Raw genomic sequence first — 25,339 nt, 5'->3', positions numbered from 1 at the left:
ACCTTTGAAAGTATATCCATAGGGCAAATTCCTATCAATTGAATCCCTGGTCAAAGAACATTTTATGGTTTGACAGTTATTGTCAGATTGTCTTCTTAAGGGTTAGGGTTAGGGTTAGGGTTAGGGTTAGGGTTAGGGTTTACTCTCCCACTAATAGGATCCATGAGTGTCTATGGCACATATTTTAATTGTAATAGCCTAGTTTAAATTCTTTGCTATCTTAGCCTTCTAGTGTTATTTGGATAGGACCCCCAAATTAATGCTGTTTCAGTGCTGCTTTATCTTTCTTATGTTCTGGCTTGCCTTTACCCCTGCAGGGAAAAATCTAAAGTATATCCTCCTGAGGACTGAGGGTGGCTGACTAGCATTGCTTCTCGTGGCTTTCTTGCACACGGCTCTCAGCTGTTCAGGCTCCAGGAAGCCCTGTTGTTGATGTGTTCTGTCTGTTTTATATGTTTCCTGCAGGAGGAAGGCTGAACAAGGACCTGCGGCATTTTCTCAATCAACGGTTCCAGAAAGGGTCTCCTGATCATGAGCTTCAGCAGACCATAAGAGATAACCTGTACCGCCATGCTGTGCCTTGTAAGTAGCCAGTCTTTGACGTCTCACCATTGGGTGGAAGTGTGAAAAGTCGAGGGGGGACAGAAATGCTCCACTGCTGATTCTGGAACACTTGGCGGCTTGCCCACTTGGTGACTGTATCAGTTGAGTAAATCATAATTGACAATGGGACAAACAGCACGGCTTCACGGTGTGCTTGTGTTTCAGACCTAGCTCTGCCACTTAGTAGTCTGCAATGCTGGCCGAATTATCTACCCTTTATAAGGTCAATGTTGCACGTTAGTGGAAAGGACATGTCAGTAATACTAATGTCATAGACCTGTTATGAGTGGTAAATGGGATGAGGCACGTAAAGCATTTTGTAAAGTACTGACGTGGTGTAAGTTTCCATAAATGTAGCCAGCTTTGTTGTTAATGCTGGAGTGGACCAGGCCAGAGGCCTTTAGACTGACCTCTGTGACCTCTATGGAGACCAGTGGGCCCCTAACTGCCCTCAGTGAAGGGAACACCTCCATGGGCTCCTCCCCACATGTCTCTTCCATTCGGCCAACTTTATCAGATTCATAAATCCAGATTTCATGTACAATTTTGTTTGAAGAAATAGTTCCCACAGATTAAAAAACCCAGTTCCCCAAAACCATTAGATTAAACCAAATCTGAGAAAGAAAGACACAGAACACATAAGAATTCTGAAAGCAGACTTTTTGCGTTAAAGGAAGGCAGTCTGTCTGTCTGTCTACACATAGATACATTGGGCTCAATTGTAGTGGAGTATTACCACATTCTATCACACTATGTTCCTATTCAGCTAATCATAAGGTATGAATCCTGGGAAGACGTGTGGTTGTTTAATTTCACTCAAAATACAAGGAAAGAGTGATTCTGGTTTTATTACTTGGAATTTTTATTTTACCTCTCTATTACCCAGTCCTTTAAAATTTGAAAAAAAAATTGTTTTTTTTTACAAATACATTTTTAACCAGCAAAAGAAAGGAGGAATAACTCAATGTTGCAGGTACCCTGCTTATTGCTGTGACTTGTTTGCTGTAGATGGTTTTCTTTAAGTAATATTTTGCAGTTGATATGCTACAGTGCTAATGTTTCCTGATGCTACTATAAAATAATAAACAGAACTAAACTAAGGCATTCCACAGATTTGCCAGGTCTTAGAATGTAAATCTGTACTGTGAGCTTGACAGATCAGATTCTAGAATATCCCCTTGCCCTCCGTTTTATTCAGATTCTAGAATATCCCCTTGCCCTCCGATAAAACAGAGGTCTGAGAGGAGAAGAGGTTTACTGCAAGTAATGTGGAACAGGGCCTTTAGGGTTTCCTTTTTGCACTGAGTGACACAGATGCACCTGACAGAGAAAATGTTGTGATTGTGTATTAATGGACTCTGTGGCCCTCAGTCCTTGTAGTCTTTCAGCACTGGAGTTGAAAACTGTAATCCTAATAATATCCTCATATAATGTATTTTGGATTGATAATAATTACTAACGCTAATCACATGGGTGGGTCAGGGATTATCATTCTGGTTTTATAGATCAAGAAACCAAGGCACTAAGGTAAGCCGCAAAAGACAAGGCTAAAGGTGACCAGGGCTTTGGGTCTCCTGGGTCTACCATGGCCCTGCCTCTGCCACACTGTCAAGTTTTACTCTTATAATAACCCTTTGAAGTTGGGGGGTCTTTAACAAACCCATTTTACAGATGAGGAAATAGAGTAACAGGGAGATAAAGAAACCAGTAAGAGGCAGATCTGAGTCTTTTTGACTCTTAAGCCATCCAGGGCTGTTTCCATAGCTGTGCCGTAGCTGCCTCTTAAGTTATAGTACAGCAGGTTCAGTGCAGTTTTGCAGAATTCACTAATTGCTGAATCATGATTGTTCTCTGTATAATTTTTTCCCTACTTAGATTCCAATTTAAGAAATGGGGATGAAGCAAATGAGCACACCATTTCTTGACGCATCTGTGGGGTTACCATGGTTACATTTTTGGCATGCTTTCCATTTATTTTTTCCACTGATTTATTGGACCTGACTGTGAGCTAAATGGCTTGATTTTAAACTTACCAGTATATAGGAATTGGGGCAAAAATGACCTCAGTCTTTTTAAAAAACAGTGGGAAAATTATGTTTGTCTTTGCTTATATAAAGCCCTTGATATTGATGTTTTATTTCTGTAAAACCAGTAAATCAGGAATTTGAAAAGCAGAAATAGTGCTCCTACTGAAAGAGAAAACAGGAAACAATTCGTTTTACATTTCCTCCATAAAATGGGAAGGAAATTTAGAACAGGTCTGTTTCCAAGTCTGGTGTAGCATGTGTGCCTTTGAATACGAGTAACCCAGGGGTGATTCCAGATTCTGTTATAGGCTTGGCTTACTCTGTCCACATTTGTGTTTATTTTGATTCTTTGGACCATGTGACTGGTAAAGCAGAGCTCTCTGCCAACCTGTTGTACTAATGGATTAGGAAGCCCTGGATTTGGAGTATGTGTCCTCCTGATTATGTTGTACCTGTGCGGTGGGGAAACTAACTCATGTACATTCCAGAACTTCCTGCTGCTGCTATTTCAGTGACGTCAGTATTTTGAGAAGGGATGACCTCATGAACAGGTGCTCATGAATGGGGTTAAACTTCTTTTTCTATATATTTTAGGAGGCTCATAGGTCATTAAAAATGAAGAAATAAATCTCTTTTATCCTCAAGTTCTTTTTTAGTGTTTTCATAATATAATAGAGCTTTATGTGCCTCATAATGGACTTTACCATTTAAGATTTGGTTTTATCCTAATACTTGGCAGAGACAATGCAGGTAGCAGCACCCCTATTTTGCAGGTAAGAAGGTGAAGCAACAAAATTTAACTTCCTCAAAATCATCCCACTTCTAAATGCCACATTACTCACTTCTCATCCACTGCTATTTTTATTTTTATTTTTAAAATTTTTAACAACTTTATTGAGGTATAATTCAGATACCATACAATTCACCCATTTAAAGTGTGCTTTCAGTGCTATTTTTGTTATAGTTGTCATTATCCTCCACTTCCCTTTTATCTTCCCTGTATTCAAGAACTTTTATCATTTCTACAGCATGCAAAAGGTCATCTTAGTCAAAATTTAATTATATTTACCATTGAAAATCACCACCAAAAAAAGAATCAGGACAGAAAAGAGAACCAAAAGCAGAATGAGTCAGAAGTCCTGGTTGTGTAGTTTGAGGGCTGCTCTCCTAGCTGTGTGGCCTGGTATAAGTCACATAACCTCTTTGAGTCTTGTTTAGTCTTCAGTAAAATGGAAATAATAGTGCCAACTTAACCACTGTCTCACTGGATATGCACAGTAGTCCTGTGGGATGAATCTCATTAGAGGAAACCGAGGCCCAGAGAGGTTGATACCTTGCCTAAGGCCACACAGATAGCAGCTAGCATGGCCAGGATTCAACCAGGTCTCTCTAACTCCCAGGTTAGGTGTAATTAATAATAGCTGATTAGAATAATATAGAAATAGACCACTGAGAGTGAAAGAAAAAAGAAGAAAAGTTTCGGATTGCTGAATTTATAGTTTTAGCTGTTTAAAATGATGGAGTTTTATGTCTTCAGGTGGGGTGTCAGAAGGCACCATACATTAAAAATAGGATCTTTCTGATTTTCAGGTAGTTCACTGGTATACACAATAGAATTCCAATGATTATTCAGATTTTTAAAAATCATTGGATGATTTTGTTAGGATATCTAGGTTTATCTTATTTTCCATTAGATCTCTTTTTTGTGCACCAGTAGAAAATCACCTTTATATAGATAGATTTGAAATGCATGTAAAGATGCTTACTTCTCTCATTCCTCAGAACCTTCTAGATAATATTCCTGTCTCTTTCACCTTCAGTTCCACTCATATTCCCAAATTCTTCCCCCACAGTGTTTTGGCCATACAAACTTCATTCCATCTCCCAAACACACCTTGTGTCTTCTTGTAACTGGAAACGGTGGTTTCCTCCTATTTCCCTACCTTCCTATCTGACCAGTTCTCAGTCTTCTTTTAAGTTCACCTAGATGTCACTTCTTATATGAAGTCCTCCATGGCTTCCACAGATTTGCGCCTGTTACCATCCTTACTGCTCCCAGAGCCACCCTCTGTGACCCTCTTCAAGCACGTACCATGCTTGAATGTCATGCCTGGTCCCTGTCTAACTTTCATGAGTCAGGCACTAGTATCTACCTCAATGACCAGCTTAGTGCCTGGACTACAGGATAAATATTTGTTGAATGAATGAACAAATGAATAAATGGAAAAAGATGTTCTTCATTTTTCTTCTTTTATTTTTTTCTTGGTTACTTAGCACTTGAGAGAAACAGCAGAGCTGCTTTTGCTATAAGCCTTTTGGAATAAAGGCATCTCACAGGCTTGAGCCCTGCGAAGGCTCACAGGTGGCTGACAAGGCCTTCACTGATTCCTCTCTGGGTAATCCAAGCCCAGGGGAAAAGTCAAGGTTACCGTGAGCTTGGAGCTGGAGTGCCCATTCACAGTTCTCCTAGTTGCAGTCTGGGTATCGCTGTACCTCCTGCATTGATAGCCCTCCTGTTTTATGACTTCTTGTCCTAGCTGATGTGACAACATCTGAGATTCTCACTTTGGAATGGCTGCTTTTCCCATGAAGATAAATGCATTACCTGACAGGGCTTGTCATTTACTATACTGCTGCTGTCAAAACGAGATATAACTCATCCAGTCGTGCTGGTTCTTTGGAATGCTGAACACCCCTCCCATCTCTTCTCACTTCTGTGGGCTCAACTCTCAGGAACTCATCTTTCTTTTCAAGCTAAGGTCATCTGAAAGAGGAAAGGATAAGTCAGATTTGTCCTGTAGCTTAACACTTTGTTGATCAAGACTCCCTGACACTGAGACTATTGTAACCAAAGAGGTATTGATCATTGACCTAAAGGAGTTTACAAAGGATTTGAATGTTTTTGATCTACAAGACAATTTAAATTTGATGTAGTAAACATAGGTGATTCTGGTCTTTTTATAGAGGTGCCATATTCAAATAGGCATTTTAGTATCTGCTAACATTTGACATTTTTTATTATTTTGAATGGGCCATAAATTACCTATGGCACTGTTTGACCTGTCATTTTCTCTTAAGCACAGTCGTTTCTAGTATGGCTTGCCAGGAATCAACCCATTCTGCCATAGTCTTAACAATTACAGTTGATGACATAAACTAGACTTATTTATCAGCAAGAGGCCAACATAAAGAACTGGATGTGGGAAAAGAGCTTGTCTCCTGGAATGTGCATCCCTGTGTTCGGTTGTTTGACACTAGTGGAATGCTTCCAGTCGTGATTCGTGAACTAGAGAGTTCTGCACACATCCATAGTACTCAGCAGATAAAGGTCACTGGAAACTTTCTCACTATTGTTATTGCTGTTGTCCTATAACCAAAGTAAGTGCTGTTAAAATGAAAAGAATTGCTTTAGTTTTTACAAAGCCTAGCCTGTGGCAAAACTGCACTCCTACTGTGTACTAGTTACTCTGCCATGATCTACCTATACCTATATATGTTTATCATCTGTCTATGCCATCACTAACTCTGGCCTCATCAAAGGCATATAAACTCTTAACGATCTGAACTCAAGCCCATTTGACTTTTAAACCCTGTTTCTTTTTTATTCAATCACAGATATTTGTTGCCTATAAGGATACAATCAATATTTATCTCATCAGTTCTCAACGCTTTCTGTCCCCTTCCCTTTTACCCATCACTACTATATTTTCCCACGTGCCCCTGACTGGTCTGTGGTCTGGGGACTTCTCACACCCACTGACCCGTCCTCTTACTGATACACCTGCCCTTTTCTTCCTTCTCCATCAAAACTTATTTGCTCTGTTTTGGTTTCTGGTTGATTCTCTATTCATCCTTAAAGAAGCCAAGAATTAGAACAAAGTGAATGGTTCTTATTGTGTAATTGGGTTCCCCATCCTACATAATATGTAATTTGAACAAGTGACTTTAAATGTGGTACTGCTAAAAACACCTTACTATGTAATGGGACATTCTCACAATAAAGCACATTCATGGTAGTGATGAATTCTTATGCTTTTGGTTTGTTTTTATACTTTTAATTGTTTTGATTGTTTTTATACTTTGGTTTGTTTTTATGCATATACATAGAAAGCACTTTAAACCCAAGATTGCCTGTGTCAAGGAATTTCCCCTCTGCTTGCTGTATTATTTCTCATGAGTAGTTTTCTCTTTCACCAGGTATAAATAAGCTGAGATATTATTTATGCTTCACAAAGTAACATGATAATCCACACAAGGAGTTTTGGTTTCATATTAAAAAATTATGGGATTGGATGTGTCAAGGAATTTCCCCTCTGCTTGCTGTATTATTTCTCATGAGTAGTTTTCTCTTTCACGAGATATTATTTATGCTTCACAAAGTAACATGATAATCCACACAAGGAGTTTTGGTTTCATATTAAAAAATTATGGGATTGGGAAAAAAAAAACTTTTTGTTTAGGTGTAATTTGGAAAAAAAATACTTTTTGTTTAGATGTAATTTGGAGTTAGAGCCTGGGATTTAAACGAATTTTATCTATGTGACAATCGGGTGGGGCACTGAAAGTTTGTGAGGGGAGCGGGAAGGATCTTTGTTATTCTAGACTTTCTCATTTATTTAAGAATTCTTAGCATCCATGGAACCCGCCTGATAAGTGCCAGCACCACAGCCCATTTTTGTGAAAACCCAGAACAAAACACCACTTCACGTTCCTCAAGTGCCCTTAGGAAGCATTGAAGCCAGTAGCATGGAATCTATATTTACTTCTTGCCAAGGGAGAAGAGAGTTTCCCATCAGTGAGTTTATGAGAGGGACGTGGACATTCCTGAACTGGACGGTTCCTCTTCTCTTTGGGGCTCTGCCTGCTCATAGGGAAGCACACACTGAACGTCTGTGCTGTAAACTTTATGCAGGTAGGTCTCCCTGGGAAGACTGTGGTTTGGAGATCTGCCTGGGAATGGGTTGGTAAGTTGAATTTGGGGGTGATTTCTTAAAAAGCCTATTGTTAAGAACATATAAAGCCATTTCTGCTAGTGCAGCATGTACCAATAATAAAACTGACATTTCGATTGGTGGAATATCATGATATTGGTTACAAGGCATTGTTTATTCCACTCTGTGTCAGTGACTTCTGTTGATGCCCTACTATCTTATTTACCTTTTTATTTCTTTTTCCTGTCTCATGTATTTTATCCTTCTATTTAGAGGCTATCTAGATGGACTTTTTTTGGGGGGGGGGGGCGGGGGCCAGTGCCTGGCCAGTACAGGGATTTGAACCTTTGACCTTGGTGGTACAACATGGTGCTGTAAACTAACTGGCCAGCTCTACGCTGATTTTTTCTTTTTTTTTGGGGCGTTTGGTATTTGGTTTTTTTTGGGGGGGGGGGGCGGTGGCCAGTGCCTGGCCAGTACAGGGATTTGAACCTTTGACCTTGGTGTTACAACATGGTGCTGTAAACTAACTGGCCAGCTCTACGCTGATTTTTTCTTTTTTTTAAAGCTTCAAGATCTGCTCTGAAATTCTAAATTCTCTGCTAGACAAGCAGGCATCACTTATCACTTTGTACCAGTAGAGAGCCTAAGCACTTTACAAAATATCATTTTGTTAGTTCTACCAGCGATGCTAGTAGTAGGTATTACTGTCTTACATATGAGGTTAAAGGGGAATAGAGAGGCTGAATAGTGCACCAGACATCATGCTTTATCATTTAAAAATTAATAAAAAGGATAACAAATACTATTTATTGAGTATCCCCAACGTGTCAGGAACTCTGCTAACACTTTACTTACATTATTTTTTAAATCTTCTTAATAATCTTTTGAAGTGTAAGCTATTATATTAATTTTCCATTGCAGAAAAATGAGACTTAGAGATACCCAAGGTCACGCACTTACAGAGTTGAGTTTGATTCCAGTCTGATAGATCCCAAAGTCATTATCTTGAACCAGTGCATCTTACAGCCATTTGTACTATTGGCTAGTTTACTTTGGCAAAATGGTGCAAGTAATGGAAAAAAGCACCACTAGAGAGGTTGTTACATCACCCCCAGGCCACCTTTCGGAGCTCATTCAGCTCAGTACACTTGGACTTACGCACGCTCTTTGTGTGTTTCTGGTGCTTCAGGTAGATGAGCTGAGCTTGGAACATGCAGGTGTGATGGGCTTTCAGGTGTGGTGGACCTGAGAGACTGGCAGGCTCTACTCACTTCCCAGCTTTGTTGGCTTGGGCAGGTTACTCATGCTTTCTGGGACTCCATTTCCTCTTTATCTTATTGACGTTTATGATAAGTACATAAAGCACCCAGTAGTGAGTATGAAACTTCACAGGTTGACAGGTTAGATCTTCTGTTTCAAGGTCCTCTGTTTAGATCAATTCTCCTTCCTTACTCCTTTCTCTTCCCTTTCTAACATGACTTCCCAAGCCCAGTGTTCTTCCTTTTCTATTTTCAAGTTATCTTTAGGCTTTGGGCCTTATCAATATGAAGATTTTTTTTTTTTAACAATCTAAGTTTTTAAGAAAATGATTTTTCAGCATTTGTTGAGTAACGACCCAATGCTAGATCTTAGGCAACAACAGAGTGAAGATTAATAATTGGATTTGGCCAATAACAGGCATGCTTGAAACAGCACATTTTCTGCATATTCCCAGCATCAGCTAATTCCCCAATGTTCTTTCCCTTTGTATTTCTTATTATATGTTGTTAATTCTAATTGCCTTTGTGTAGTTGCTGAGTGGATAGAGTCATATTGGAGGAAAAAAGGGAAAAAAAATTACAGACTTAAAAGCTTATAACACTGTACTTGATTTATTTGTGTCTGTTAATAGACTTAAATAAACATGGTTTGTCTGGTATCTTTATTCTAAGGTTCTCAGGGGTGTAGAAAAAGGGAAAGCCATAGGAGTTTAGATGGTTTAATTAGAATTTGTGTAATTTATAATCTTACAAAAATATGTTAGACAAGGCTTCACCACTTGATAATAACACCTATCATTAATTGAGTGCTTACTATATGCACCAGGCACTGGGCTAAGTGATTTACAAGCTTCGTCCCTTTTAACCCTTTCCAAACCCTGAGAGAGACAGTACTCTAGTACTATGAGTGCAGCAACTGAGGTGTGCAAAGTTTAGGTAAGTGGCTTGTCCAAGGACACCACTGTTTAATGATGGAACTCACATTCAAACCCAATTCTAACCACATCCAGAGTCCAAGCTCTTGGTTTATATCTCTGCTTGCTGTCACCTTAAAGACCATTTTTAAAATCAACATTGAATTTAAAAAAGAGTATTCTTTTAATAACATATGGATTAGTCCTTGGCTGGGTGTAGGATACTAATATATCTCCTTGGCAGCCATGTTAATTTATTTAATTGCTTTATAATTTTAGCTGACATTTTTCATCAAGATTTGTTGCAATTATGGAGCAATTTCCACAGTGATTTATGAAGGTACATGGAGTTTTTCACAGTATCCTTACCATCTATTATTTATTTTAAGAGAAGCTTTTACCATATTTTAGTTTCTCAAGAATCATTTAAGTCAAGAGAATGAAGTACAATATATTTTAAAAGAAATCTCCTTGTATCAAATATGTTCAATAAAAATAAGTGCAAATAAATTTTCTGCCAAGTGCAAATAAATTTTCTGCCTTCTGTAGTGGATTGTGTGCACATATGCTATGGTCCCTGTAAGGATACTTCGTCGGTTGTGCCCCAGTGGGCTTACCTAAAGTCTGTGGTGTGGAACGAGTTGCCCAAAATGATTACCTTAAATTTAACCAAGAAAATGTCAGTTGTGTTATTTCAAGGACAATATGAATAAGGTAGACTTATTAAACAATCAATGACATATTTTCCTATTGCATTTGAAATCAACCAATTATACATCTCTATTTTTAGCAAATATTTGCTAAAGTATTTAGGGGTAAAGGGCCATGGTGAATGCAACTTATGCTCAAATGGCTGCAAAACATTAAAAATGGTTAAAAATGTATTATGTGTGGGGAGAGGAAGAGGGAGAACAAGTGACAAGCCAGTAGGTTAAAATATTATTAATAGGTAAGTCTGGGTAAAGGGTATAATGGTGTTCTTTGTACTCTTCTTATTCTTGCAACTTTCTGTAAATTTGAAATAATTTTCTTTTCTTTTCTTTTCTTTTTTTTTTTTTTTGTCTTTTTCGTGACTGGTAAGGGGATCACAACCCCTGGCGTGTTGTCGCCCACACCGCGCTCAGCCAGTGAGCGCACCGGCCATTCCTATATAGGATCTGAACCCGCAGCGGGAGCGTCGCTGCATTCCCAGCGCCACACTCTCCCGAGTGCGCCATGGGCTCGGCCCTGAAATAATTTTCAAATAAAGTATTTTTTAATACCTATACCCCCCTAATTATAGTTTGAGGGAAAGGGGGTTATATGTGCTATGTTTTTGGTTCCCTGCACCCCTTTTACTTCTATCAGTGTTTTTAGCCTAGAATTGGGATTTTGTTAGTACCTTGAAAGATTGTGTTCATTAAAGTATAAAGAGACAATCCTCAAAGATGTTGTGCTGTACATTAAGTAAAAATGTAACATGGAGTACCAAGTATTTTAATTTTAGTTTCTCATTTAATCCTTGTGGAAATGCTGTGAAGTAATTACTACTATTGTCCTCTTATACTGACAAGGAAACCGAGGCTAGTAAAGTTAAGTGACTTGCCTTACAATTGTGGAATAGTACTGAAACTCAGGTAGTTAGTTAGGTTGGATACTGGAATTCCCACTAATAACCACCATGTTTCCTTTGCTCAGGCTATGTATATGTACATCTATATGTATAGCTCTATATATACAAACATGATATACATTTAGAAAATAAGTTAAGAAAAATAATTTAAGTGGATCCTGAGTATCTGCTAATAGGATTCTAGATGAATATGAAAGTATTTATCTTAATAATAATTACTATTAACATGTATTGAGTACTTGCTATGTGCTAGGTTTTGTTCCGTAATACTATAACTCATTTAATCCTCACAATGATCCTATGACAAAGATGTTTTTGTTTTCCATGTTCAAGGAAACACTCACAGAAGCTTAAGTAACTTAAGGTGTCACAGCTAAGTGGTAGAGCTGTGATGTGCCATTCTAGAAGTTTCACTCTTAACCGGTGGCTCATACTGCCTATAATTAATAGTACTAGAGAATATAAAAACAAAAAAGAAGAGGAAAAAGAATCAGTAATTAAATGTATTCCTTTTCTTGGGGGGAAGGGTGGTGTTATTTTTTATTCTCTCTACTCTAAAATAATTACTTTCTAGTCTTAGATCCTATCATAGCCACGACATTACACAGCTCCAGGGGGGCACTGTTCAGTTTGTAATGGCACCCTTGGTGCTGGGCATCCTTGACTGCATGGCCATGTTCCAGTGGCAGTTACTCAGCTAGATATGAAGCCTGAAAGATGAGTAGAATCAAATTGCCACGACATTACACAGCTCCAGGGGGGCACTGTTCAGTTTGTAATGGCACCCTTGGTGCTGGGCATCCTTGACTGCATGGCCATGTTCCAGTGGCAGTTACTCAGCTAGATATGAAGCCTGAAAGATGAGTAGAATCAAATTGCCATTCATTTTGGAGGTGCATGTCTCAGCCATGCTTTCCAAATATGGTGGGGTGGTGTTTTACTCCAATGAGGGTAATATCCACTGGATACTTGACCACCAGAAACCTAATCCAATCTATTACAAGATCTTCCCACTTTTAACTTAGCTCATTAAAGGATGAAGATAGTATTAGAATCAGATCTGATTAAGTGACTATTGTTTCTTTTCCCCACTCATCTGTCAGTTGCTGCATCTACTTGTTGAACCATTCTCCATTAATCCCCTTCTCTGCACACTGAACAAACATGTATTGAATATCACCACGAGCAGGTGATGGTGTTGGGCGTTCAGCATTAAGGGGTAAGCTGGATAAATTTTCCGCTCTTAAGGAGTTTACAGTGTAGTAGGGAAGACAAACAAGAGTCAGTTAGAGTAGAGTATGGTAAATCCCATGCTAGGATGAGCCAGGACTATGTGATACACAAGCAGGGGCACCAACCTCAGTCCTGAGACCAATGCATCAATCAGCATGACTCAGAAAGTGAAATAAATACCAAAGGAAAGGCAAGAAGAAGCACTGGAAACACTTTCCCCAGGAGAATCAGGAAACATCTACTTGTATGACTGTGGCATTGGACTCCACTTAACTTCTTTAGGCCTATTTCCTCTTTAAAAAAGAATTTATTTATTAGGGGGACAGTGAACACATTAAGCATTCTAAGCTACCAGTCCCAGTCCCAAGAGAGACTTGCTCCTTAAGACCTCTTAAGTATTGAGAGACCACTTCTGTTTCTGAGTCTCCAGAAATGCTGAAAAACAAAAACAAGCCTACAACAAAAGTTAGAATGTGGCTTTAATGTCTGCATTTAATTAATGCTTTTAAATACACACAGCAATGTAGTATAATTGTGTGTATTCACCAATTGCAGTATGTATAAAACATTAATTCAAAATACACTAAAGACAGTATAGTGTGGTAATGGTCCCCAAGTTTAAATACCTTTCATTCCTTTTCATGTATCTTTGTACTGTAGATATAACTTTATTTGAGGAAGACAATGAAATTTGAGGCCCAGTGCATGAATAGGAGTCCAGGGACATGTGACCTCTTTGCCCTTGCCCCTTCTCAGCAACCCTTGGTAGGTGTGGGATGCAGTGGAATGGCTTGGCTCCATTGGACCAAGGCTTGACTGGTGCAGACTGAGCTTCAGTTGCGGATAAAAGGGAGAAGCCTACGGAGGGGAAGTGACAGGTCTCCAGGGACCATCTAAGCAAGTTGGACTCTGCCAGAACCCCAGTCTTTCACTAGGGCTCAGCCTTCCCATTGCATTTTTAATCACTCCATCACTAGAAAGAAAACTGTTTAGTCCTTGGACCATTTCTTCTGAGGTTGCTGTATTTGAAGTTGGGGCTTCTGTGCTTTTATGAGCTGCCTATTATTATTTTTATTCTTAAGTGCTTTGCTTTGAAAAGTGAGACAAAATTTGGTTATACTAGAAATGAAATCATTTCCAAGATCACCTAACTACTGACTTGTAAGAGATTTATTTTACTTGGGATTTGTTATCATAGTTGCTGTATACAAATGAACTTGACATTTTTCTCCTTTCCCATCTTACAGGATAAGATCATCACAAATAGCCCTTACAGGATTATTGGAATTGCAATTTCTGTATTTTTCATTTTCATCAATTGATTTGAGGGATATACATTCCTTGTTTCCATCTTTAAATGGTTTTACACAGATTCAACTTCACTTAATTAGTGACTTGAGAAAAAAACACATCTGTTTCAGTGGAATTTTGAGAAAAAAAAAACGTTGCCTGAGTTGTAGATAAAATGTTCTTTAAACATATGATGACTTGAAAATGAGACATTATGTGAAACCATCAGATGGGTTGAAATGCTGCCCGAGTTCTGACAATGTTGCCTGTGTGACCCCAGTGAATTCTGGGAATCTAGATGGTTTTTCCCCAGTGAATAGAAGTCTATGGCTGATACAGATTTGATTGAGTTTTGCGTTTGCTGGTCAATTCTAATCTCTCAAAGGCCACCTATTGAAAGGTGGGCATTCAGCCTCCTGTATTAGTTCAGAATGAGACACCCCATGCAAATCCACTTTAGTCAGGGATCATATATGGGGATTGCATAACTTCTCAGCTTACTGTAGAGTGGATCCTTTACAAATCAAGCAGCAGTCAGGTATAACTAAAACATATGCTATCTCTAAGGAACGTGGAGTAGTTGAAAAAAATAGTTTGTTGATGTAATACTTGCCGTTTTGTTCTGAAATCATATTATGTGCTTTAGGGTCTGGCCCATCGTGGCATATCAGGCTTCTCTCTCCTTCCATTTTCTTCTCCCTCTCTCTTTTTTTCCTTTCTTCTACTGCAAACTGGTCCATTTCTTTTCCTTATTTCAGATTCTGGTAGTAAGTGTGATGGTTATGAACAGATACTAGAGCTAGGCATATTTGGGTTCTAACAGAGACTTAAAGAAAAAAAAGGTAAAATACCTATTGTAAGTTATACACATGTCAAGTGCATAGCTTGATGAATTTGTACACACACATCCATATAACCATAATCCACATCAATATTTTGAACACTGAGCATTCCGACAGCTCTCTAATGTTTCCTCCTACTGAATACTTCCTTCTTTCCCCAAAAGTAACCATGATTCTGTTGCTATCACCCTAGATTAATTTTGCCTGTTCTTGAATTTTGTGTAAATGGAATCATACAGTACATATTCTTTTGTTCTGACTTCTTTTGCTAACAATACTCTGTGAGATTCATTCGTGTTCTTTGAATGTAGCAGTAGTTTGAATTTTTAAAATTGCTGCATAGTCTTTTATTGTGTGAATATACCATGGTCTATGTACCCATTCTTCCGTTGATTTGAATTATCTCTAGTTTGTGTTCTTTGAATGTAGCAGTAGTTTGAATTTTTAAAATTGCTGCATAGTCTTTTTTTGTGTGAATATACCATGGTCTATGTACCCATTCTTCCGTTGATTTGAATTATCTCTAGTTTTTAGTTACTGCTGTGAACATTCTTATACAAATGGACATCTGTGCTCAATTCTAGGAGGAGAATTACTGGATCATAGTGTGGACATATGTTCAGCTATAATAGATATTGCCAGTTTCCAAAGTGGTTGTACCAATTTGCACTCATACCCCCACTGTATAAGAGTTCCAGTAGCTTCTCGTCTTTACCAACATTCAGTATTGTCAGTCTTTTTGATTTTTCGTCATTCTGTTTGGGATGTGCAGTGGTATCTCATTGTGATTTTAATTCTCATTTTCCTCATGTAGAATGATATTGAGCACCTTTTCAAATGCTTATTGTCTATTTGGATATCCTCTTCAGTGAAGTTCCTGTTCAAGTCTTTCCCCATTTTTCTTTTTAATTGGATTGTCTTTTTCTTTCTGATTTGTAGAAAGAACTGGATTTTAAATTTTGACTCTTGCTTATTAGCTGTACTTGGACGAGTTGCCTGACCTTTTTGAGCTTCAACTTCAGAGTGGGGCTAGCGATACCTGGTTTGTAGGTTGTGGCAAGAAAGTCATGAGGAAATGTGTGTTAATTCCTAAGCATGGAAGAAACAGTATCTGAATAAAAAAAAAATCTGTTCTTATATGAGATGAACAGCCCATTAGGATATTCTAACATTTTTTCCTTTCTTCTCTTTCCTTGTGTGCTCTTCTCTTTTTCATGTTGTAGTACAAAAGGAAAAACAGTGGGCACCTGCACAATATACAGTGGGCTGATTTCTTACAAAGGCTCACTAAAGGTCATTTATCAGTTCTCCTAAGAATTTTGTCTTTGCAGCTGGAACAAATAAGAACCAGAAGTAAGTTTCTGAAATGACAGAATAAGATAAAATGTGGATGTAGGCCCCAATTAAAGGAATCTACTTGCTTTAGGTAGTGGAGAACATGCAGAAGTAGTCACTGGGCCTTGTCTTTCATTTTCTCTCCATTCTGTCAGGTAGCTTCTCAGAGACTCAGTTTCCTCATTTGCAAAATAGGAATAACAATACCTCCCTTGAAGCGTTGTCATGAGCTTAGCACAGTGCTTGCTCTCATGTAATCACTTCACATGTGGGGGTTGCCATGATGGAGAAAGGTTATAATGAGTGAGAGTGACGCTGCTGATGAAGATAGCTTCTGTTAACAGCGACGTTGCCTGCACTTACCACTGCCAGACTGGGAAAAAGCTTCTTCGGGGGTAGAGGCAATAGTCGTCTTAGGGATTGAGGTGACCTGCAGCAGGAAGGCAGAAGGTCAGAAAGGAGAAAGGAATCCCCTGTTCTGGGAGGAACCAGTGTAGGTACCAGTTGTCTGACTGCGAGGCACTGTTCCCAGATGTCCATTTGCACACTATGTTCATATATGTTAGGGATGACCTGGGCACCTCAAACTATATCCTGGTGAATTATGTATGTTACTATGATGGAAATATATATTTCTGAAATATATAGAAAAAAATCAGAATGGAAAACAAATCATAGTGTCTTAGGCAGTTATTGGAACCTGCCTATATGTTAGGGATGACCTGGGCACCTCAAACTATATCCTGGTGAATTATGTATGTTACTGTGATGGAAATATATATTTCTGAAATACATAGAAAAAAATCAGAATGGAAAACAAATCATAGTGTCTTAGGCAGTTATTGGAACCTGCCTTAAGCACCCATGTCAGAATTGACCAGAACCCTGGGTTTAAAGGGAACTATTGGAAGAAGGGGCCTCCTTCAGCTTTCAGGGCAAAAGAGGCATAGTGTTGTGGTTGTTGAGTTTTAGATATCGACAAGTATGGGTTTGACTCACAGCCCCTTTATTCTCTGGCTTTGTGATCTTGGGTAAGTTACTTCCCTGTGGTTTTCTAATTTATAAAATTGGGACAATAGGATCATCCCCATAGACTTGTAGGGAGGGTTAAGTGACATGATACATGAGAAGCACCATGAGAGGACCTGCACATATTAGGTGCTCAAACTGCAGTAATGTATCCATGTATCTGATGAGTAGAAACATCCACTCTGTGTTAATTTTAATGATAACTAGTTAGTGGGCAGAGTTGAATGATGCAAAGCAGGAGGAAAGGGTTTTTTAAATGTAAATACCCTACGACACAGTAGGACTTGCTGGACCTCCATGTTCTGGGTAAAAGTGGACTTTATTCCAGAGTTTGGCTCTAAAATTCTGCCACCAAAATGTTTGATGTTTTTTAGAGAACTTGCATTTGAGGTAAGTTTGCTATATAACTAACCTACCATCAAACCGAAGTTGGGCAATTTATAATTTACTAATGTAAAGCACACTGATGGGCACATTAAGATGGTAAGTATGATATTGTAGACTTATTTTTTCTCTCCTCCTTATTAACTCTGATCTGCTGAAAGCCCTTCAGCCTGCTTTAAAGGTAGATCAGGTACCCTAAACGGGATTGGTTGGCTTACAATGGCTGGTTTTTCTTTTATTGCCAACCCTTGGGCTTTTCATCACCAAGACCATCTCTATCTGCAGGAAGCATTTCCTTCAGTGGTGCAGGGTCCCATGAAGCACAATTGCCTTTCACATCACACTCCCCAGCAAGAATCAAATCTATATTTCCTGCCCCCTTTATTTATTTACCGTGGCAGATTTATTCAGGAGCTCATTTGTCTGGTATGTGAGTGCAACATGAATTTCCACAGGTGAAAAGTTCTGGCATGCACATGGTGCACATAATGTGGACAGCCCTAATTTGTGTTCTGAAGCCAGCAAGAGTCACAGCACAAAAGACATAAGGATGATATCACAGGTTCAATGTAGGTTGCACAGTTTTAATGATGGCAGGATTTGATCTTCTACAATAGGCCATTCTTAGTGTGGTCTGGTCATACAAATTTAAAGAGTCAATTCTGACAACATTCCTTGTGCAATAAGAGTTGGACGTTTCTGGAACTTTTATCTTTGATTATGCCGTTGCAGAGTGGTTCTTCTCTCATTAGCTATCTTAGGTTGCATATTTGCAATGCACGAGCCATTTGGGGGCATAACAACTGAAAGCTTGTTGCTTCTGTCCTTAGTCAATTTAAAAAGCCATCAGATACATTGAGGCACTTTTGTTTTGCTTTCCTTTTCCCTGGCAGTATTTATTATGTCTTAAATAATTATTATAAATTAATGTCAATATCTAACAAAACATTATTATCCAGGCACAACTGCTGCAGAATCCAAACACCACAGCATAAAGTGTTATCATTTGAAGAGTGTTTATCATTTTTATCAGTGTCTCCTTTGTCATATACACCAATATTTCTTGATTGTCAGATATATATATATATATTTATTTTTTTCTGCATTTGGATGTTTTTAAACATAGATGTATGTATACTTAATGTGACAATTTTCTTTTTTCCTAAAAAGCTGTTAATTGAAAGACTTATGTTATAATTAACCACATCTTAGAACCAAGGACATTTTGGTACTATAAAAATTATAAGGTGTTGTGGTCTGAAAGTGTGCTCCAAAATTCATGTGTTGAAACTTAATGGCCAATATGATAGTATTAAGAGGTGAGTGAGGCCTTTAAGAGGTGACTATGTCATAAGGGTGGAGCCCTCATGGATGGGATTGGGCCCTTATAAAAGGGCTTGGGAGAGTGGGCTTGCTGTCTTCCACTCTTCCACCATTTGAGGGCTGTTTGTTCCCTCCAGAGGCAACGTGGCACCATCTTGGAAGGAAAGACCAGGCCTTTAACAGACACCAGTTTCTGGAACTTTTATCTTTGATTATGCCGTTGCAGAGTGGTTCTTCTCTCATTAGCTATCTTAGGTTGCATATTTGCAATGCATGAGCCATTTGGGGGCATAACAACTGAAAGCTTGTTGCTTCTGTCCTTAGTCAATTTAAAAAGCCATCAGATACATTGAGGCACTTTTGTTTTGCTTTCCTTTTCCCTGGCAGTATTTATTATGTCTTAAATAATTATTATAAATTAATGTCAATATCTAACAAAACATTATTATCCAGGCACAACTGCTGCAGAATCCAAACACCACAGCATAAAGTGTTATCATTTGAAGAGTGTTTATCATTTTTATCAGTGTCTCCTTTGTCATATACACCAATATTTCTTGATTGTCAGATATATATATATATATTTATTTTTTTCTGCATTTGGATGTTTTTAAACATAGATGTATGTATACTTAATGTGACAATTTTCTTTTTTCCTAAAAAGCTGTTAATTGAAAGACTTATGTTATAATTAACCACATCTTAGAACCAAGGACATTTTGGTACTATAAAAATTATAAGGTGTTGTGGTCTGAAAGTGTGCTCCAAAATTCATGTGTTGAAACTTAATGGCCAATATGATAGTATTAAGAGGTGAGTGAGGCCTTTAAGAGGTGACTATGTCATAAGGGTGGAGCCCTCATGGATGGGATTGGGCCCTTATAAAAGGGCTTGGGAGAGTGGGCTTGCTGTCTTCCACTCTTCCACCATTTGAGGGCTGTTTGTTCCCTCCAGAGGCAACGTGGCACCATCTTGGAAGGAAAGACCAGGCCTTTAACAGTGGCCATAGTCTCCTATCTGTATATCTACCTTTTTATTTTTTGCAGCTGGCTGGTGTGGGATCCGAACCCATGATTTTGGTGTTATAACACTGTGCTCTAACCAGCTGAGCTAACTGGCCAGCCCTATACCTGAATTTCTTTACTCCTTCTTCATACATTTTACAAACATTGAAATATAATTCACATAGTACTCAGTTCACCAATTTATTTAAAAATTCATTGTTTTTTAGTATATTTACAACTTACAAGTACAAGGTTGTACAACTGTCACCAAATCTAATTTTAGAATGTTTTTAATCACCAAAGAAAGAAACCCTTTACCCGTTAATAGTCACATCTCATTTCCTCCAATTCCCACAACCTCAGATAACTTCTAGTTTACTTTCTGTCACTGTACATTTGCCTATTGTGACCGTTTTATATAAATGAAATTATACAACATGTAGCATTTTGTGTCTTGCTTTTTTTACTTAGCATAATGTTTTCAAGGTTCATACATATTGCAACAGATATCAGTACTTCATTCCTTTTTATTGCCCAATAATATTCTGTTATATGGGTCTGCACATTTTGTTATTCATTAGTTGATGGACATTTATTTGTGTTGTTTCCACTTCTGGGCTATTATGAATAGTAATGATGCTATGAACATTTATGTACAAGTTTTTATATGGACATATATTTTTATCTCTCTTGGGTATATACCTAGGACTAGAAATTACTGGGTCATATCATAACTTTAACTTTTTGAGGAGCTGCCAAACTGTTTCCCAAAATGTTTGCACCATTTTATATTCCCAAGTAGGAGAGCTCTAATTTGTCCACTTCCTTGCCAATACTTGTCTTTTTGATTATAGCCATCTTACTGGTTATGAAGTGGTATTTCATTGTGGTTTTGATTTGTGTTTCTCTATTTACTGACCATGTTGAGCTTCTTCTCATGTGCTCATTGGCCACCTGTGTATCATCTTTAGAGAAACGTCTGCTCAAGTCTTTTGCCTATGTTTTAATTGGGTTACTTGTCTTTTATTGTTCAATTGTAGGAATTCTTCATATATTCTGGATACAAATGCCCTATCAGATATATGACTCAAATATTTTCTACCATTCTATGGGTTGTCTTTTCACTTTCTTGGTGGTATTGTTTTCAGGACAAAACTCTTTAATTTTGATGTATTCTAATTTATATAATTTTTCTTTTGTTTCTTGTGCTTTTGGTATGATTGCCTAAGTCAGCATTATAAAGATTTACTCCTTTGTTTTCTATTATATATAGTACTATATTGTATTACAGTTTTGGGTCTCACATTTAGGTCCATGATCCACTCTGAGTTAATCTTTGTGGATGGTATGAGGTAGAGGTCTAATTTCATGGATATCTAATTGTCTCAGCACTGTTAATTTTTTTTTACCTTTATTTTATTTTATTTTTATAGCTTCATGAGTAGAAAGCATAATTCATTTATTTTCTGCCTTATATTCTCTAATAAGTGCATTTAAGCTGTAATTTCCTTCTGTGAAGGGATTTGGGTATATCCCTCAGATTTTGTTTTATTATCATTGTTAATTTTTGCTTCCCTTTTTACTGTTAATGTCTGTTTTTATTGCATTTCACACAGTGAATGCTGCTTTTATTATGTTAGTTCAATATAATTTTATCCAAAGGACATTTCTATTAAAAAATTTAACAAGGTCAAGGGTTCAGATCCCCGTATTGGCCAGTCTCAAAAAAATAAAAATTAAAAATACTGATAAAGCCGTTTTCCAACATTATAGATAAATTGTACCTTTTTATTGTATCCAATAGCGCTATGTACTTGGTATGTGCTCAAATTGGCCAGTCTCAAAAAAATAAAAATTAAAAATACTGATAAAGCCGTTTTCCAACCTTATAGATAAATTGTACCTTTTTATTGTATCCAATAGCGCTATGTACTTGGTATGTGCTCAATAAATATTGGTGGAAGGACCTATGTGGAGCAAGCATTCAGAGGAAATGTACACCTAAGCGATAGCAGTGATGGACATGGCAGTAATAATACCTACTGAGCACTTCTCTGTGCCAGGCCTCATCTAAGCACTTTGCCTGTATTCACCTACTTGGCCTTCATAACAATCCCACGAGGCTGGAACTCTTTTTACTCCCATTTCACAGGTGAGAAAGTGGAGGTGATGCAAGATATACTTGTTTGCCTAGCGATTCACACTGAGAAAGAGCCAGACGTGGGTTTTGAATTAGTCTGGCCCTAGATCCCACTCTCATAACCAATATGCTGTACTGCCTCCCAAGTGGTCACTTTTCCACAACATTTAATTGGTCTGATTCCTAAACATTTCTCTAATTACTTTGAATGTGTTCAGTGAGGGAAACTCTTGGCCCATGTCTCACAGTTGTTTGTTAGAAATTGCTAGTAAAGAATTGTCCACACTTCACTGCCACTCTAAACTGTGCCTTCAAGACACTGCATAGCTCGCCCTTGGGCTGTAGAAGTCAGGCACCCATGAAGGAAGGCTAGTCCAGGACCTATTGATTTTAATTTTTTGTGTGTGACAAAAGAGACTTCAGAAGAAATGCAATTAAGGATCTCTCATGGCTTGTTCTAGAGACCACGCAAGCTCAGAAAACCTTGGTTTTTGAGATCGAGTGTGCACTCTGATAAAAACCGAGTAGATTTTCATGGACTCTTTTCCTTGTGCTTCTCTTATACATAGAGAAACCTGGTCTTTGGAGCTCTGATTGAAAATAATTTGTTATTGTTAGGGATATTTCCAAACCAAATGACGGCTATTTTTCTCTCCCTATTGAAGATTGGAAAGCTACATCCTTGAATACTTATTGAATAAAAGTTCCTTCTTTCTTTCATCAAGAGAATGGCTTTTGTACTTTTGTTCCCTTCCGTGCAGTCTCTGTGCAGCTTCCTTGTGAGAGAGCAATTTAATTTGTACTGCACAATCATTTTCTTGTGAAAAACTAATAAAATACAAATTCCATTTTTCAGCATTAGGTTGTGGCTAAAGGCTTTTGAAAGTTTTGTGTAGTATCTCCTTTTCTTTTTCTATTTTTTTATTTGATGATGACTGAGAGGGGAGATGTAAATGTTCACATGTATTATGTACATGGTTAATAAAGAAACTGTTTCCTTAAGTTCAGAGTTTCTCTCAAAGCAAAAAATATAAGGGAATACTTCGCGTTCAGCTCTCAAGGCTTTTCACCTTCCTGAAAGTAGATGTGACTCAGGAGTGAAGCAAACGAATCTGTTTTTCTTCCAAGGCATCTCATTCACTTCTTCTGACAGGTCAAGTGATGTCTAGGGCTCTAGTGTGTGCATTTTACTAAGTGAAGCCCTGGGAGCTGTTGCATTCTGCAGGTCGCCTCAGAAGTAGAGGATGGCTGCTTTTATTTTGTTGAGATGCTTTACATAGGAATTAAGTCCTAATGATAGTGATAGTAATAACAGGTGATGTATAGTGAGCACCTGATATGTGTGGTGAAATGTGCCAGGTGCTTGGTGTGTACTGTCCTCACAACAAGTAGATAGTTTTTGTTTCTTTTTACACATGGAAGAACAGGCAAGTAACTTATCCATAGTCATACAACTGGCAGGTGGAGGGACAAGCTGAAACCCAGTGAGTCTGACTCCCGTGTTGAGTCTTTTGTCCATGAGGAGTAACCAAGAGATATACATTAGATACACATTCCTAACACTAAGGCCAACGGTTCAGATCCCTGTACTGGCCAGCTGCCAAAAAAAAAAAAAAAAAAAAAAAAAAAAAGAAGAAAGAAAGAATGAATGAATGAATGAATGAAATTCAGTCCTTCCACACCCTGGATTGTTGGGAGTCAGAGGTACATGCACACATGACTTTTTACTGAGTAGCAAATGTGAACAAACACATTTTGTTTTCTCATCTCCTGTGAAATCCAGCTGATGCTGCTTCTGAGGGGAGATCTGTTACCCTGCTTTGCCCTCACATGACATCTGCTCCTCCACCCGTTGCTTCTATGTTGCCCTCCCCTCCTGACATCCCAGGAAGAGAAATTCCCCCTGCTTCATTTTCCCCTTTCCCTGTTTTCTTGTCAGTTTCATCTCACAACATCTTCCAGCCCCTTTATCTCTCCTCCTGTTTGAATTGTAGTAATTAATTCTTGGAGGGTGCTTGCACGTGACTCTGGAACCACCTGAATTATAGGAAGGCAGAAGGCAGAAGGCAGGAGGACAGACTCCTTCCGTCCGTCCACTCTCTGTGGGTGGTCTCTGTCTGGCTGCAAGGAGTAGCTTCAGCAGTTGCCAATGACTGATCATTTGACAATCGAGAAAACTTACCTTTCCAAAGCTAAAAGTCTCTCAATAAAGTTTTCTCACTGAGTGAGGTGGGGGGAGGGACGCCCCAAAAGAAACAGGATGTAGATAATACCACTGGGCTCTTGCAGATTCCTTTAAAGAGTGTTTGAATGACAGAGATAAGCAGTAAAGAATAGCTTGATTCTGAAACCTGACTCTACCTTTAATCTTGTAGTGTCAGTTCCTTGAAAGTGGATTCTTCAAATTCATATTCTAAGCTTCCCCATCGTCTTTATTTTAACTCCAAGGAAAACAATTATTGCAAACATAAGAGATATTATCTGTGAAATTCCTACCAAAGTTGGGGAAGAGGCAGAAGGGCAGAAGTCGGTCCTACCCGAAGCGACTTGGAAGGCTTCTGCCCCTTGCTTTTGAGAAGTCAGGGTTGTATCCCTAACCGAGAAAGAGTCACCTGCCCTCCCTTGCCCTCACCCACCCATCCATCCACTCAGCCTCCAGCATGTCGCAAATGGGACAACCCCATTTCCCGCCTTTCCTTGGCCAGAGGCTCCCCCAGGACCTCGAGGGTTGTGAGGACCTGACACGCCTCGCGCGGAGAGGCTCCGTGGGTCCCCGCCCCCTCCGCAGGTGCGGCCCTAATCCCCCCTGGCCTAGATATCCGGCAGCCTCTAGGAACCCGGGCTCTGTGATGTAATGCTCTTTTTTCACACTCCCGGCTTAAATACAGATGGAAATTGTTGTCATGTGTTAGAAATGTCGCCAGTAATATAAAAGGCGCAAGCTTGGGCATCTTCTCTCCCTTCTCGCACCATCAGCTGCTCCTCCTGCCAGCGCCTCTTCCCTCGCAAAACCGCCCTGTGGTCAGGTGGCCGAGGCGCCCCCAGCTCGCCTAGGAAGGGGTTCGGATCCCACCCCCCACCCCCGCCTCTCTTTACAGCCGCTGCAGAGCCGAGGACCAGCTTGGTGGGAGGCTCTTTCAGGCTCACAAAGGGAAGGATTAATCTTGGCGATTGGGCTGAGGTTTGCAGGCAAGTACAAGTGGTCCATGATCTCCCCCACCCCCCTCCGGATTCGAACGCTCCGCCGCCGGAGGAAGCCTGGGGACAGGCAGGCGGCGGCCGAGGCGCCCTGCCACTGGAGCTTTGCGCTTGGGTTGTGGGAACGTCCATGGAGGTGAAGATGCCCTGTGTGGTGTGTGCACCAGGGAGGAGGGGCGGGGAGAAACCGGGCCAGCTTGGGAGGACCAGAT

General features: G+C 39.1%; 1 protein-coding gene across 4 annotated transcripts in view; it reads left to right on the top strand.

Moving 5' to 3' along the window:
• The first annotated feature begins 469 nt into the window (after positions 1-469).
• The window catches only part of MAGI1 (membrane associated guanylate kinase, WW and PDZ domain containing 1), a 240,122-nt gene continuing 215,252 nt past the window's right edge, over positions 470-25,339 (top strand). For 2 of the 4 annotated variants that reach the window (XM_008578690.1, XM_008578691.1), the window contains exon 1: positions 470-582. The gene's annotated coding sequence lies outside the window, so the exon portion shown is untranslated. Of the gene's footprint in view, positions 583-24,922; positions 25,119-25,339 lie in introns of those variants that run through there. The other 2 variants (XM_008578692.1, XM_008578693.1) reach the window with 2 other exon arrangements.

This window comes from Galeopterus variegatus, unplaced genomic scaffold (genome assembly GCF_000696425.1).
Source record: "Galeopterus variegatus unplaced genomic scaffold, G_variegatus-3.0.2 Scaffold1746, whole genome shotgun sequence".
Classification (NCBI taxonomy): Eukaryota; Metazoa; Chordata; class Mammalia; order Dermoptera; family Cynocephalidae; genus Galeopterus; species Galeopterus variegatus.
This window is presented reverse-complemented; position numbering and strand designations above follow the sequence as displayed.